This window comes from Mobula hypostoma, chromosome 4 (genome assembly GCF_963921235.1).
Source record: "Mobula hypostoma chromosome 4, sMobHyp1.1, whole genome shotgun sequence".
In the NCBI taxonomy this organism is placed as follows: domain Eukaryota; kingdom Metazoa; phylum Chordata; class Chondrichthyes; order Myliobatiformes; family Myliobatidae; genus Mobula; species Mobula hypostoma.
The window spans coordinates 91,160,318-91,177,377 of NC_086100.1; positions in this window are offsets into that span (position 1 = coordinate 91,160,318).

Below are 17,060 nucleotides of genomic sequence, written 5' to 3' on the forward strand. Positions count from 1 at the left end.
CAATATTCCTACCTACAGTCTGGGCAACTTAGTTTTTTTGAAAAATACAGATGAAATTAAAACTGTTGTTAACAACAGATTGGATTGTCATGACCCAAATAACAAAAAAAAAACAAATTATGGGACAGTACAGAGATTCAGAGAACAGTGGCTCTGCAAGGCTGGAACTTGAGTTCTTGGCCCCAGCAAGAACAAGGAAAGCTCCTGCTGATTTCCACCATCATTTCTTTTTCATGTTTAGAGCTGGAAACAACTGATAAGGAGAGCTTCCTCTAGGTTTGGAGCTCTGCACCATCAACACTGACCAGGTTTGATGAATTGTGGAGTTTCAATGAGACACCCCCTTATCCTTCTAAATTCCAGTGAGTACAGGCCAAAGCCTTCAATCACTGTTCATATGATAACTTTTTCAATCTTGGAATCATTCTCGTGAACCTCCTCTGAACCTTTTCCAATGTCACGTCCTTTCTAAGATAAAAGGCCCTCAACTGCTTACAATGTTCCAAGTGAGGCATCACCAATACCTCAGCATTACATTCTTACTTTTATAACCATATAACAATTATAGCATGGAAACAGACCATCTCGGCCCTTCTAGTCCATGCCAAACTCTTACTCTCACCTAGTCCCACTGACCTGCACTCAACCCATAACCCTCCATTCCTTTCCTGTCCCTATAGCTGTCCAATTTAACTTTAAATGACAACATCAAACCTGCCTCAACCACTTCTGCTGGAAGCTCGTTCCACACAGCTACCACTCTCTGAGTAAAGAAGTTCCCCCTCACGTTACCCCTAAACTTTTGCCCTTTAACTCTCAACTCATGTCCTATTGTTTGAATCTCCCCCTTTCAATGGAAAAAGCTTATCCATGTCAACTCTATCTATTTCCCTCATTACTTTAAATACCTCTATCAAGTTCCCCCTCAACCTTCTACGTTCCAAAGAATAAAGGCCCAACTTGTTCAACCTTTCTCTGTAACTTAGGTGATGAAACCCAGGTAACATTCTAGTAAATCTTCTGTATTTTGCTGACATCTTTCCTATAATTCGGTGACCAGAACTGTACACAATACTCTGAATTTGGCCTCACCAATGCCTTGTACAATTTTAACATTACATCCCAGCTCCTATACTCAATGCTCAGATTTATAAAGGCCAGCATACCAAAAGCTTTCTTCACCACCCTATCCACATGAGATTCCACCTTCAGGGAACTATGCACCATTATTCCTAAATCCCTCTGTTCTTTTGCATTCTTCAATGCCCTACTATTTACCATGTATGTCCTATTTTGATTAGTCCTACCAAAATGTAGCACCTCACATTTTTCAGCATTAAACTCCATCTGCCATCTTTCAGCCCACTCTTCTAACTGGCCTAAATCTCTCTGCAAGCTTTGAAAACCTACTTCATTATCCAGAATTCCACCTATCTTAGTATCATCTGCATACTTACTCATCCAGTTTAGCACCCCATCATCCAGATCATTAATGTATATGACAAACAACAATGGACCCAGTACAGATCCCTGAGGCACACCACTAGTCACCGGCCTCCATACTGACAAACAGTTATCCACCACTTCTCTCTGGCGTCTCCCATCCAGCCACTGCTGAATCCATTTTACTAGTTCGATATTAATACCTAACGATTGAACCTTCCGTGTGGAATCTTGTCAAAGGCCTTACTAAAGTCCACATAGACAACATCCACCACTTTACCCTCGTCAACATTCCTAGTAACCTCTTCAAAAAATTCAATAAGATTTGTCAAACATGACCTTCCACACACAAATCTATGTTGACTGTTCCTAATCAGACACTGTCTAACCAGATAATTATATATACCATCTCCAAGAATACTTTCCATCAATTTACCCACCACTGACGTCAAACTCACAGGCTGATAATTGCTAGGTTTACTCTTTGAACCCTTTTTAAACAATGGAACAACATGAGCAATACGCCAATCCTCCGGCACCATCCCCGTTCCTAATGACATTTGAAATGTTTCTGCCAGAGCCCCTGCTATTTCCACACTAACTTCCTTCAAGGTTCTAGAAAATATCCTGTCAGGGCCTGGAGACTTATCTACTTTTATATTCCTTAAAAGCATCAGTACTTCCTCTTCTTTAATCATCATAGTGTAGCGATGTGCTACACACAGCGCTAGAATAACCACACGGAGTCGGTGAGTTGGAGTTGCGATGAAAGAGGTTTATTCAAACTTCGCGGCCCGCTTTATAACCTTTCCGTTCCCGCCCTTTTTGCTGCCCGCCCTCTGCCTGCGCGCGCTGTTTCGTGAGCCGGTTCGTGGGTGTCAGAAAGTGGGTCGCCACATAACCCCCCCCCCCAGAACCGGCGATACCTCCCCCAATGTCCACAGTCTGGATCGGCCTCTGTTTGGGAGGTCTGCCCCTGCGCCGCGGTGCCTGAGCCTGGACCGGCTGCGCCAAGTCCACATGGGCCGGTTTGAGTCAGTCCACCGTGAAAACCTCCTCTCTCCCCCCAATGTCCAGCACGAACGTGGACCCGTTGTTGCTGATCACCTTAAATGGCCCCTCGTAGGGCCGCTGTAGCGGTGCCCGGTGTCCGCCCCGTCGTACAAAAAGAAACTTACAGTTCTGCAGGTCTTTGGGTACGCAGGTCGGGCTCTGTCCGTGCTGTGAAGTGGGTATGGGGGCCAGGTTACCGAGCCTCTACCGTAGTCTGTCCAGGACTGCTGTGGGTTCTTCCTCTTGCCCCCTTGGGGCTGGTATGAACTCTCCTGGGACGGCCAGGGGCGCGCCGTACACCAACTCGGCCGACGAGGTGTGTAGATCCTCTTTGGGCGCCGTGCGGATTCCGAGCAGGACCCAGGGAAGTTCGTCCACCCAGTTAGGCCCCTCCAGGCGGGCCATGAGAGCCGATTTCAGGTGACGGTGGAAGCGCTCCACTAGTCCGTTCGACTGTGGGTGGTAGGCAGTTGTGTGGTGTAGCTGTGTTCCTAAAAGTCTGGCCATAGCCGACCACAGGCTGGAGGTGAACTGGGCGCCCCTGTCGGAGGTAATGTGGGCTGGTACCCCAAAGCGTGCTACCCAGGTTGCGATCAGTGCTCGGGCGCAGGATTCGGAGGTGGTGTCGCTGAGCGGGACTGCCTCTGGCCATCTGGTGAACCGGTCTATCATAGTTAGGAGGTACCGCGCTCCTCGTGACACTGGCAGGGGCCCCACGATATCCACATGGATGTGGTCGAACCTCCGGCGGGTGGGTTCGAACCACTGCGGTGGAGCCTTGGTGTGCCGCTGCACCTTGGCCGTTTGGCACTGCATACACGTTTTGGCCCATTCACTGACCTGTTTACGAAGTCCATGCACCGTGCGGGTGCTGTAGGTTCGTATTGTGCTGCCATTAGCGGCCCTCAGGGTGGGTCCCGGTTCTCTGTTGCGGGTGTCGTAACTCGTTGGAGGTAAGACGCTGATCTCCGCTCCGGTGTCGACCAAAAAGCGGCGTCCCGACTGCTTGTCCCAGACGTACAGGAGGCTGTCCTGATGGCCAGCCGCCGTAGTGATCAACAGCGGCTGGGCCTTGGCGTTTCCCGGGAATTTGCAGGGCGGTCTGCAGCGGCGGGCCTCCGTGCCCCACCGCTGGTGGTAGAAACACCATTGTTCGTTGGGCTCCTCACTCCCGTCGCCGGGTTTTGTAGGCTCTGCTGCCGGGCCTGGTCTGGTCTGTTGTTGGGCACGCGGCTTGGTGATCTGTGCGACGGATGCCCCTCTCTCTTTTCTGGCATTCCACAGCACATCTGCTCGGGCCGCCACCTCCCGGGGTTTGCTGAAATCTGCGTCGGACAGCAGCAGGCATATGTCCTCGGGCAGTTGCTCTAGGAACGCCTGCTCAAACATGAGGCAGGGTTTGTGTCCTTCAGCCAGGGCCAGCATCTCGTTCATTAATGCTGACGGCGGCCTGTCTCCCAAACCATCCAGGTGCATTAAGCGGCATGCTCGTTCGCGCCGTGAGAGTCCGAAAGTCCTTATGAGCAGGGCTTTGAATGCTGTGTATTTGCCGTCCTCCGGGGGCGACTGTATAAACTCCTCAACTTGTGCAGCAGTCTCCTGGTCGAGGGAGCTCAGCACGTAGTAGTAGCGAGTGGACTCTGAGCTTATCTGCCGAATGTGGAATTGTGCTTCTGCTTGTTCAAACCATAAATGGAGTCGCAGCGTCCAGAAGCTTGGCAGTTTTAAAGAAACTGCGTGAACAGATGCAGCGTCGGTCATCTCTGGTCCAAATATCGTTTGGGCCGTCGGGGTCACCAATTGTAGCGATGTGCTACACACAGCGCTAGAATAACCACACGGAGTTGGTGAGTTGGAGTCGCGATGAAAGAGGTTTATTCAAACTTTGCAGCCCGCTTTATAGCCTTTCCGTTCCCGCCCTTTTTGCTGCCCGCCCTCTGCCTGCGTGCGCTGTTTCGTGAGCCGGTTCGTGGGTGTCAGAAAGTGGGTCGCCACAATAGTTTCCATAACTTCCCTACCTATTTCCCTTGTTACACAATTCAATATCATTCTCCTTAGTGAATACCGAAGAAAAGAAATTGTTCAGAATCTCCCCCATCTCTTTTGGTTCCACACATAGATGTCCACTTTGATTCTCTAAGGGACTAATTTAATCCCTCACTATCCTTTTGCTATTAATATAACTGTAGAAATGCTTGGGATTTATTTTCACCTTACTTGCCAAAGCAACCTCATATCTTCTTTTAGCTTTTCTAATTTCTTTCTTAAGATTCTTTTGACATTCTTTGTATTCCTCGAGCACCTCATATGCTCCATGCTGCCTATATTTATTGTAGTTATCTCTCTTTTTCCAAACCAGGTTTCTAATATCCCTTGAAAACCATGGCTCTCTCTAACTTTTAACCTTTCCTTTCAACCTAACAAGAACATAAAGAATCTGTACCCTCAAAATTTCACCTTTAAATGACCTCCATTTCTCTATTACATTCTTCCCATAAAACAAATTGTCCCAATCTACTCCTTCTAAATCCTTTCGCATCTCCTCAAAGTTAGCCTTTCTCCAATCAAAAATCTCAACCCTTGGTCCAGACCTATCCTTCTCCATAATTATATTGAAACCAATAGCATTGTGATCACTGGACCCGAAGTGCTCCCAACACAAACCTTCGTCACCTGACCTATCTCATTCTTAACAGGAGATCGAACACTGCCCCTTCTCTCGTTGGCACCTCTATGTATTGCTGCAAAAAACTATCCTGCACACATTTTTCAAACTCCAATCCATCCAGCCCTTTTACAGTATGGGCTTCCCAGTCTACGTGTGGAAAATTAAAATCTCCCACAATCACAACCTTGTGCTTACTACAAATATCTGCTATCTCCTTACAAATTTGCTCCTCCAATTCTCGCTCCCCATTTGGTGGTCTTTAATACACCCCCATAAGTGTTACTACACCTTTCCCATTCCTCACTTCCACCCAAGTAGCTTCCCTAGACGAGCCCTCTAATCTATCCTGCCACAGCATCGCTGTAATATTTTCTTTGACAAGCAATGCAACATCTCCCCATCTTGTCCCTCTGATTCTATCACACCTGAAGCAATTAAATCCAGGAATATATAGTTGCCAATCATACCCCTCCTGTAACCATGTTTCAGTAATAGCTACCACATCATACTTCCAGGTATCATCCATGATTTAAGCTCATCCACCTTTCTTATAATGCTCCTAGCATTAAAATAAATGCACTTAAGAAATTTTCCACCTCTTACTCTCTGTTTATCACTAATGGTGCAAACAACTTTATTATTTTCTTTTCTTCCTTCTCCCCTCCATCTGTTCCTACACTTTGTTCCCCTCCCCCTTGTATCTAGTTTAAATCCACCACAGCCTCTCTAGTAAACTTACCTGCAAGAATATTTGTCCCCTCCAGTTCAGATGTAAACCATCCCGCTGGAACAGGTCCCATCTTCCCTGGAAAACTGCCCAATTATCTATAAATCTGAAGCCCTCCCTCCTGCACCATGTCTTCAGCCACGTGTTGATCTGCGCTATCTTATAATTTCTAAACCCGCCTGCACGTGGCACTGGTAGCAATCCTGAGACTGCTATCCTGGAGGTCCTGTCCTTTAACTTGGCACCTAACTCCCTAAACTCATCTTTCAGGCAAGCTTATATTCTAGTCTTCTTGAAAAGAGTGCTAACATTGCATTCGCCTTCCTCACCATTGATTCAACCTGCAAATGAACCTTTAGGGAATCCTGCACGAGGACTCCAACATCCCTTTGCACCTTGGATTTCTGAACTTTCTCCCCATTTAGAAAACAGTCTATGCTTTTATTCCTTTTACCAAAGTGCATGACCATACTCTTCCAGATACCATTCCACCTGCCACCTCTTTGCTCTTCCTCCTAATCAGTCTTAGTCCCTCTGCAGACTCTCTGCTTCCTCAACTCAATGTGCCCCTCCATTTATCTTCATATCGTCAACAAACTTGGCCACAAAGCTATCAATTTCACCATTCAAATTATTGACATACAATTTACAAAGAAGTGGTCCCTGTGCAATATCACTAGTCACCGGCAGCCAACCAAAACAAGGATCCCTTTATTCCCACTCTTTTCCTCCTGCCAATCAGCCACTCTCTATATATTTCCTTCAGTCCCATGGGCTCTTAACTTGTTAAGCATCCTCATGTGAGGCACCTGGTCAAAGGCCTTTTGAAAACCAAATACACAACATCCACCACTATTCCCTTGCCCATCCTGCTTGATATTAAGAACTATGTGAGGGATAAATCTACCAGATGTCATTCCCACCAAATGCTGGGGTTAAAAGAATTTATTCAAGACAGCAGGACTGGTTCTGATTCCATCCCAATTACCATAGTGTTAACATCACATATCATAGTCGAGGATGCCCTCAGTACTAAGATAAGATTTCATCTTTGCAAGCAGCTCTAAATCTTATCTTCAGGCTGAGGATACTCTCCACTTCAATGTGTGATGGAATATGCTGATTAGAAATGATCTCCTGGCATGAATCTACATTCTGCAAAAAGGCGATGCTTCAAGAAAGTGGCATCCATCATCAAGGATCCTATCACCCAGAACATAGAAACCATAGAAACTACAGCACAGAAACAGGCCTTTTGGCCCTTCTTGGCTGTGCCGAACCATTTTCTGCCTAGTCCCACTGACCTGCACATGGACCATATCCCTCCATACACCTCCTATCCATGTATCTGTCCAATTTATTCTTAAATGTTAAAAAAGAACCCGAATTTACCACCTCATCTGGCACTCTCTGTGTGAAGAAGCCCCTACTAATGTTCCCTTTAAACTCCCCCCCCCCCACCCTTAACCCATGTCCTCTGGTTTTTTTCTCCCCTTGCTTCAGTGGAAAAAGCCTGCTTGCATTCACTCTATCTATACCCATCATAATTTTATATACCTCTATCAAATCTCCCCTCATTCTTCTACGCTCCAGGGAATAAAGTCCTAACCTATTCAACCTTTCTCTGTAACTGAGTGTCTCAAGTCCTGGCAACATCCTTGTAAACCTTTTCTGCACTCTTTCAACCTTATTTATATCCTTCCTGTAATTTGGTGACCAAAACTGAACACAATACTCCAGATTCGGCCTTGCCAATGCCTTATACAACCTCATCATAACATTCCAGCTCTTATACTCAATACTTTGATTAATAAAGGCCAATGTACCAAAAGCTCTCTTTACGACCCTATCTACCTGTGATGCCACTCTTAGGGAATTTTGTATCTGTATTCCCAGATCCCTCTGTTCTACTGCACTCCTCAGTGCCCTACCATTAACCCTGTATGTTCTACCTTGGTTTGTCCCTCCAACGTGCAATACCTCACACTTGTCTGTATTAAACTCCATCTGCCATTTTTCAGCCCATTTTTCTAGCTGGTCCAAGTCCCTCTGCAGGCTCTGAAAACCTTCCTCACTGTCTACTACACCTCCAATCTTTGTATCATCAGCAAATTTGCTGATCCAATTTACCACATTATCATCCAGATCATTGATATAGATGACAAATAACAATGGACCCAGCACTGATCCCTGTGGCACACCACTAGTCACAGGCCTCCACTCAGAGAAGCAATTCTCTACTACCACTCTTTGGCTTCTTCCATTGAGCCAATGTCTAATCCAATTTACCACCTCTCCATGTATACCTAGCGACTGAATTTTCCTAACTAACCTCCCACGCGGGACCTTGTCAAAGGCTTTACTGAAGTCCATGTAGACAATATCCACTGCCTTCCCTTCATCCACTTTCCTGGTAACCTCCTCAAAAAACTCCAATAGATTGGTCAAACATGACCTATCACGCACAAAGCCATGTTGACTCTCCCTAATAAGTCCCTGTCTATCCAAATGCTTGTAGATTCTGTCTCTTAGTACTCCCTCCAATGACTTACCTACTACCGACGTTAAACTCACCGGCCTATAATTTCCCGGGTTACTTTTCGATCCTTTTTTAAACAACGGAACAACATGAGCCACTCTCCAATCCTCCGGCACCTCACCTGTAGACAGCGACATTTTAAATATTTCTGCCAGGGCCCCCGCAATTTCAACACTAGTCTCCTTCAAGGTCCAAGGGAACACCCTGTCAGGTCCCGGAGATTTATCCACTTTAATTTTCCTCAAGACAGCAAGCACCTCCTCCTTTTTAATCTGTACAGTTTCCATGATCTTACTACTTGATTCCTTTAATTCCATAGACTTCATGGCAGTTTCCTAAGTAAATACAGATGCAAAAAACCTATTTAAGATCTCCCCCATTTCCTTTGGTTCCTCTTGCCCTCTTCTGCCCTCTTCTGATTGCGACCATCAAGAAGGTGGAGACTAGAGACACACATTCAATGTTTCAAGAATAGCTTCTTCCCCTGTTCTATTGGATTTCTGAATGGACAATGAACCAACACACTACTTTTTCTTTCTTTTGCTCTCTTTTTGCTTGCACTACTTTTTTAATATATCTATTGTAATTTATAGTTCTTTATTACTATGTATTGCAATTTACTGCTGCCACAAAACAACAGATTTCATGACAGGTTAATCAGTGTCCAGTAGTTCTTGTCGGCTTAGTGTTAAATTGATCTTGAAGTTCGATAAAATGTGTAAGAAGTAAATTGAGGATGACAGCAGAAATGTGAGGATTTACACTTCAGAAAAGGATGATTGGATCTTTTTTCTCTTGAGGAATGGCAGCCGAGGGTGATGTCACAGAGATTTTTAAAGTAATGAAATGCTCTGATAGTGTGGAGTTGGAAAGGATGTTTAAGTTTACAAGGAAGACTATAACCAGGGGCCATTAATATGCAGAACATCTGGGGCAAACAAAAGCGACAAAAGGCTTTGAGCTTGGCTGGAATGTTGTTTAAGGGTGATATGAAGACACCGGAAACGTGATATCCTGAGCAATAAGAAAACCTAATAAACAATCACAGTGAACAGCATCAAAGTCTGCAAAATGAACTGGCTCCAGTGGTTTTAAGGGATAGGGTGCAGGCATCTACCAAACTTCCCATATATGAGGCAAATACTCACATGACAGTTGCAGTTGATGAAAGGTACAAACTGAACCACTTTCTTTGGAGGCACCATGAGTGACTCACAACATAGGTTACACTATTTCCCACATGCAAAGGGGTTCCAAACAATGCCAGTAGTTTAATTTTAAATCCTGAATATTTGTATTTACTGAAGCCATTCACTGAAGTTTCTCCAGGGAACTGTGTTGTGATTTCAGCAGAAATGTTAATTAAATGGCCAAAAATAGCCTTTTTTCCTGGAAGATTGCATGGAGAATCTTTTTTGTCAATTCCCAGCATTTTTATCATTTGTTCTTGGGACATACACAATGCTGACATGGCAGCATTTAATGACCATCTCAATTGCCCCAAGGAGATTAAGCAACCAATCATATATAGTGGGACCATATTCTCAAAGGCCCAGAAGGCACAAGGATGAACAATTCCTTTATTGAGGAGTGTGAGTGAGCCGGTTGGTCTTTTAGAAGTTCCCTTGGCTAATTTATTTTCCAGGTCTGAGCTCATAAATCACCAGTTACCAATGTGTGTCTAAAACAGGTACCTAAAAGTCAGCATGAGCAGCCATCTTCAGTGGATTTCTCACGGTCATAGAACTGGAGTAGGACCTATCGACTGAACTCTACAATGTGTCTGACTTTAACACAATAAGCAATAGTGTCACAAGCTTGGTACCGTTGTAGGTTTTCACAAAACAAATGGCAGAGGCAGTTTACGTTTAAGGGAAATAGTAACAGTTCCTTTATTGTCAACCAAACACAGAGCAAAGAGCGTAGTAAAAAAAACTTAATATCATTACATCATTGACGTCAGAACAGCCTCTAAAAGTGAACCCCAACTCAATGTTGATGGTTTTGAATTATGTATGTTTCCACCCATTACATTACTCTACACGTGCACCTGCAGAGTTCACCAAAACTGACATTGTGCGCCTGTCTGGGATCCTATGTCCGTGGGTGGAGTAGCAGCAGGTTCTTCTGCCCCATCCAGAGGTGTGTTGACATGATCATAGTCATGTCGTGATGCCAGGGGCATGGTAGTGGAATCCTCCAAATCTTAGTGGACTGGTTAAGGCTATCTACTGAAATACATTCAATCCAATCAATGATAAGACTCCTTTTTCCCTATTCCAAAACATGGAACGGGCCATTCTAAGGAGGCCTATGGGGACACTGATGTGTATCTGGGCGGATGGAAACAAACGAGGAGGTTTGTTGGTCAACAGGAATCCAAGAGTCCTGTACACCATGATGGGAGGTAGGAATAGGTGCAAAGGAATTGAGTTTACTGAGAAGGGCAGAAAGCTGCTGTAGGGCCAACTGGGCAGTTGTGGCATCAGGAATAAAATCATCTGGCACTCTTAACAGCTGTCCACATACCAACTCAGAGCAGCCTTTAAGGAGCAGTTAAACCACTCATACAGGCCACTAGACAGCGGGTAATATGCTGTGGTGTAACGTGGCCTAATACCGAGGTTCTGGGTCATCGCAGCTCAGATGTTTGATGTGAATTTAGGACCACGGTCAGAGGAAGTATCATATGGGCAACCTAGGTGCTGATAACGGCCCGAGCCACATCTATGGCCATCGTTGACGCTAGAGAGATGACATCTGGCCACCTGTGGTACAGTCCGCCATTGTAAGGAGGTGCATGAAACTGAGAGGGGGGAAGAGAAACAACTGTTCATGCTCAGCACTCGCAGTCTGAAGAGTCAGTAGTAATGGCTATAGTTGCATAAGGGAGTGAGTGCACCAGCAGGGTCACATTGGAAAGAGCTCATCTAGTGTCATCAAATGTTCTGGTCAAGTCCGCTGAGCAGTCATGCTGGTGATTAGGGACATTGCCTTTAAGGTCACTATACAGGGGGAGCATAATTACATCTGCTTGTGGAATGAAGCAGTGATAGAAATTCATCATACCTAAAAATTCTTGTAGTTTATCAGTGGTGCAGAGTCGTGGGAATAGCGGAGAATTTTGATGGGAATGGTTTTACACCTTCTGAGGAGATGAAATGACTGAGAAGGTCAATGGTTGACAACCCAAACTAGCATTTAGCAGAGTTAGTAATCAACCCATGTTGGCTTAAGCCCTTGAACACTGTACAGAGATGTGATACATGTTTGGAATTGGATGATCAGGCAAAAGGTATGTCATCCAGATAAACAAAAAGAAAATCTAAGTCTTTCAATACAGAGTCCCATCAACCGTTGGAAATTCTGTTCTGCATTTTTTTAGCCCAAACAGCACGCACAGAAACACAAAGTCACCAAATGAGGTTATCACAGCAATTTTGAGGATGTCCTCTGAGCACACAGGCACCTGATGGTAGCCACGAACTGTCAACTTTAGAAAAAATTTACTTTCTAGCTAAATGTGCTGAAAAATCTTGGATCTGTCAGACATTTTAGCAAGCTCCCTATATTCATTCACGGGTGTATTAGCGAGTGCTATGCATATATGATCAGGCATTTGCTGCATGAAAAGTTCTTTAAAAATAAAACAAGTGGTGGTTTCCCAGGGGAGGGAGCATGAGGTCCATTAGCTCTGGAGGCCTAGCACCCCCCAGGCCAGACAAGGAGAGCAATGTTTGGTGCGCTCATACTCCGATAGTCCAGAAGTCTGTAATAGGTGAGTTTACAGCATGCAAGATTTATTGCGTTCATGTGGGTGTTCAAGCAGGCTCAGCATTCTCGCGACCATGGAACTACTGAGTAATGTTCGTATGTAGTAACTCTGGTATCTTCTGAGGAGATTTCTCACAGCGTAAATTGGGCCTCGGCTTGTACAAATCAAGCAACGGCATTTAGCTCCCAAAATTCTGGCAGTTTCAAAGCAACTGTGTTTGCCGACATGTTTAAACTCTGGAATTATCCTGGGGCACTGGGACTACCAATGTAGGTTTTCATAATTAAAACAGCAGGGGCATTTTAAGTTGAAGGAAAACAATAACAACTCCTTTGCTGTCCTCCAAAGACAGAACATAAATCACAATTAAAAAAAATCACGTAATTATGTCATCACATCAGACCAGCCTCTTAAAGTGAACCTCACCTCGATGTTGGTGGTTGTGAATGCTGTATGTTTCCACCCACAACAATACCCGACACTGTGTCTTAAGACCATAAAATATAGGAGAAGAATTTGGTCATTTGGCCCATTGAGTCTGCTCTGCCATTTTATCATGGCTGAGCCAATTTTCCTCTCAGCCCCAATCTCCTGCCTTCTCCTAATATCCCCCAATGCCCTGACCAATCAAGAATCTATCAACCTCTGCCTTAAATATACATAAAGACTTGACCTTCACAGCTGCTGTTGGCAAAAAATTCCACAGAACCACCACTCTAGCTAAAGAAATTCCTCCTCATCTCTTTTCTAAAAGGACACCCCTCTGTTCTGGGGCTGCGTCCTCTGGTTTTAGACTCCCCCACTGTAGGAAACATCCTCTCCACATCCACCCTGTCCAGGCCTTTCACCATTTGATAGGTTTCAATAAGGTCACCCTTCTACTCCTCTGCTCCCTTTACAGCCATGGCTGTGCTGTCACACACAGCTCCAATCCGCTGATCAAATTTGACATGACATGACATTGATCAGTCTTATTTCTACTGGTGACAAGAAAGCCTACAGAGGAGAGGTTAGCACCCTGACACAATGGTGCCAAGATAATAACTCCTCCCTCAATATCCAAGAAACAAAAGAGCTGATCGTGGATTACAGGAGGAACAGAGACAGGCTAACTCTGATCAACATCAACGTTACTGCAGTTGAGAGGGTGATCAGTTTCAAGTTCCTCGGTATACTGTTTACTACCTCATGTTGTGGGATGGATGTAAGATTTAAATAAATTGAAATTCATTCTTCTAAATTCCAGTGAATACAGGCCTAGAGCCATCAAACATTCTTCATATGAGAAGCCAGTCAATTGGAATCATTTTCGTGAATCTCCTTTCAACCCTCTGCAGCTTCATCACATCCTTTCTAAGATAAGATGCCCAAACCTACTCACAATACTCCAAATAAGGCCTCACCTATGCTTTATAAAGCTTCAACATAAAATCCTTGCTTCTATTTTATAGTCCTCTTGAAATAATGCTAACATTACATTTGCCTTCCTCACCACAGACTCAACCTGCAAATTAATCTCTAGGAGTGGGCTCCCCCAACTCTGCCCCTCTGACCCTCAACACAGGAGACCCCAGGGCTGTGTCCTAAGTCCCTCCTATACTCTCTGTACACCCATGACTGTGTTGCCATCCACAGCTCCAATCTGCTAATTAACTCTGTAGATGATACTACATTGATTGGCCTTATCTCAAATAATAACGAGACAGCTTACAGAGAAGTCATCACCTTGACACAATGTGTCAAGCAAACAATCTTTCCCTCAATGTCACAAAAACAAAGGAGCTGGTTGTTGATAAAAGGAGGAACGGAGACAGGCTAACCCCTATTGACATCAATGAATCTGGGGTTGAGAGGGTGAACAGCTTTAAGTTCCTTGGCATACACATCACTGAGGACGTCACATGGTCTGTACACACCAGCCCTGTGGTGAAAAAAGCACAATAGTGCATCTTTCACCTCAGACGGTTGAAGAAGTTCGGCAAGAGTCCCCAAATCCTAAGAACTTTCTACAGGGGCACAATTGGCAGCATCCTGACTGGCTGCATCACTGCCTGGTACAGGAACTGGACTTCTTTTAATCGCAGGACTCTGCAGAGAGTGGTGCGGACAGCCTGCATCTGTATTTGTGAATTTCCCACTATTCAGGGCATTTACAGAGAAAGGTGCAAAAAAAGGGCCGGAAGGATCATTGGGGACCCGAGTCACCCCAACCACAAACTCTTCCAGCTGCCACCATCCAGGAAACAGCATCAAAGCCAGGACCAACAGGCTCCAGGACAGCTTTATCCACCAGGTCATCAGCCAGATTAATTTACGCTTATACAACTGCATTTCTGAGCTATATTGACTGTTCTGTTGTATATCCTACTGTACATGCTATTTATTACAAATTACCATAATTTGCATATTGCACATTCAGACGGAGATGTAATGTAAAGATTTTTACTCCTCATGTGTGTGAAGGACGTAAGAAATATAGTCAATTCAATTCAGTTCCAAGGACTCCCAAGTCCCTTTGCACTTCAGTTTTTTTGTATTTTGTCTCCAAACCTTTCATTTATTCTACCAGCGTGCATGACCATACACTTCCCAACACTATATTCCATCTGCCATTTGATTGCCCATTTTCCTCATCTATCTAAGTCCTTCTGTAGCCTCTCTACTTCCTCAAAACAACCTGCACCTTCACCTATCTTCATATCATCTGCAAACTTGGCAAAAAGCTATCAATTCCATCATCCAATTAATTGACATATAGTGTACAAAGAGCTGGTCCCTGTGTCACTGACGTCCTTTCAGAAAAGGCTCCTCCCAGGTGAAAACCCCGTGAGGGGAAAGATAAAGGGGTGGGGAAGGGAGGCAGGGAGGTGATAGGCAGGAAAGGTGAAGAGGGAATAGGGAAAAACACAATGGGTAGTAGAAGGAGGCAGAACCATGAGGGAGGCGATAGGCAGCTGGGGGAGGGGGCAGAGTGACATAGAGATAGGGGAAGGGAGGGGGAGGGAATTACTGGAAGTTGGAGAATTCTATGTTCATACCAAGGGGCTAGAGACTACCGAGACGGTATATGAGGGGTTGCTCCTCCAACCTGAGAGCCTCATCATGGCAGTAGAGGAGGCCATGTATGGACATATCTGAGTGGGAATGGGAAGCAGAGTTGAAGTGTGTGGCTACTGGGAGATCCTGCCTGTTGTGGCGGACGGAGCGGAGATGCTCGAAGAAGTGGTCCCCCAATCTGCGTCGGGTTTCACCGATGTAGAGGAGGCCACACCGGGAGCACCTGATGCAATAGATGACCCCAACAGACTCACAAGTGAAGTGTTGCCTCACTTGGAAGGACTGCTTGGGGCCCTGAATGGTGGCAAGAGAGGAGGTGTAGGGACAGGTGTGGCACTTGCACTTACAGGGATAAGTGCCGGGTGGGAGATCAGTGGGGATGGACGTGTGGACCAGGGAGTCGCGGAGGGACCAATCCCAGCGGAAAGCGGAGAGGGGTGGAGAGGGAAAGATGTGCTTAGTGGTGGGGTCCTGTTGAAGGTGGCAGAAGTTGCGGAGGATAATGTGCTGGATCCGGAGGCTGGTGGAGTGGTAGGTGAGGACAAGGGGAACTCTGTCCCTGTTGTGGTGGCGGGAGTATGGGGTGAGGGCCGAAGTGTGTGAAATGGAGGAGATGTGAGTGAGGGCATCATTGATGACAGCAGAAGGGAAACCATGACCCTTAAAGAAAGAGGACATTTGAGGTGTCCTGGAACAGAAAACCTCATCCTTGGAGCAGATGCGGCGGAGATGGAGGAACTGTGAATAGGGAATGGCGTTTTTGCATGTGGCGGGGTGGGAAGAGGTATAGTCGGGTATTTTGTGTTTAAGATCCCTGAGGCACACCACTGGTCACCGTCCTCCATGCAGAATACGTACCATCCACAGCCACACTTTACCTTTTGCAGTCAAGCCAATTCTGAATTCACAAAGCAAGGTCCCCTTAGAGCCTACGCCTCATTACTTTCTGAATTAGCCTTGCATGTGGAAACTTATCAAATGCCTTAGTGAAATCCATTTGCACAACATTCAGTCTCCACCTTCAATGTGTTTTGTTACATCCTCAAAGAATTCAGTCAGGTTCGTAAGATATGACCTGCCCTTGACAAAGCCATGCTGACAACCCTAATCTGATTACGTCTCTCAAATGCCCATAAATCCTGCCGCTCAGGAACTTCTCCAACAACTTGCCCACCACAGAAGTCAGACTCACTTGTCTATAATTTCCTGGGTTATCTCTACTCCTTGTCTTGAACAAGGAAATTTTTGCAACCTTTCAATCCTCTGGTACTTCTCCTGTCCCTATTGATAATGCAAGGATCATCGCCAGAGGCTCAGAAATCTCCTTCCTCACTTTCCACAGTAGACTGGGGTATGTCTCATCCAGTCCTGGTGACTTATCCAACTTAATACCTTTCAAAAGCTCTAGCAAATCCTCTTTATTAATGTCTATATACTCAAGCATTTCAGTCCACTGTAGGTCATCCCCACAATTGCCAAAGTCCTTTTCATAGAAACATACAGGCCCTTCAGCACACAAAGTTGTGCTGAACATGTCCCTATCTCAGAAATTACTAGGGTTACCCATAGCCCTCTATTTTTCTAAACTCTATATACCTAAAAAGACCCTATCATATCCACTTCCACCACTGTTGCCAGCAACCCATTCCACGCGCTCACCACTCTCTGTGTAAAAAAGACTTACCCCTGACATCTCCTCTGTACCTACTCCCAAGCACCTTAAACCTGTGCCCTCTTGTGAGAGCCATTTCAGCCCTGGGAAAAAGCCTCTGACCATTCACATGATCAATGCCCCTCA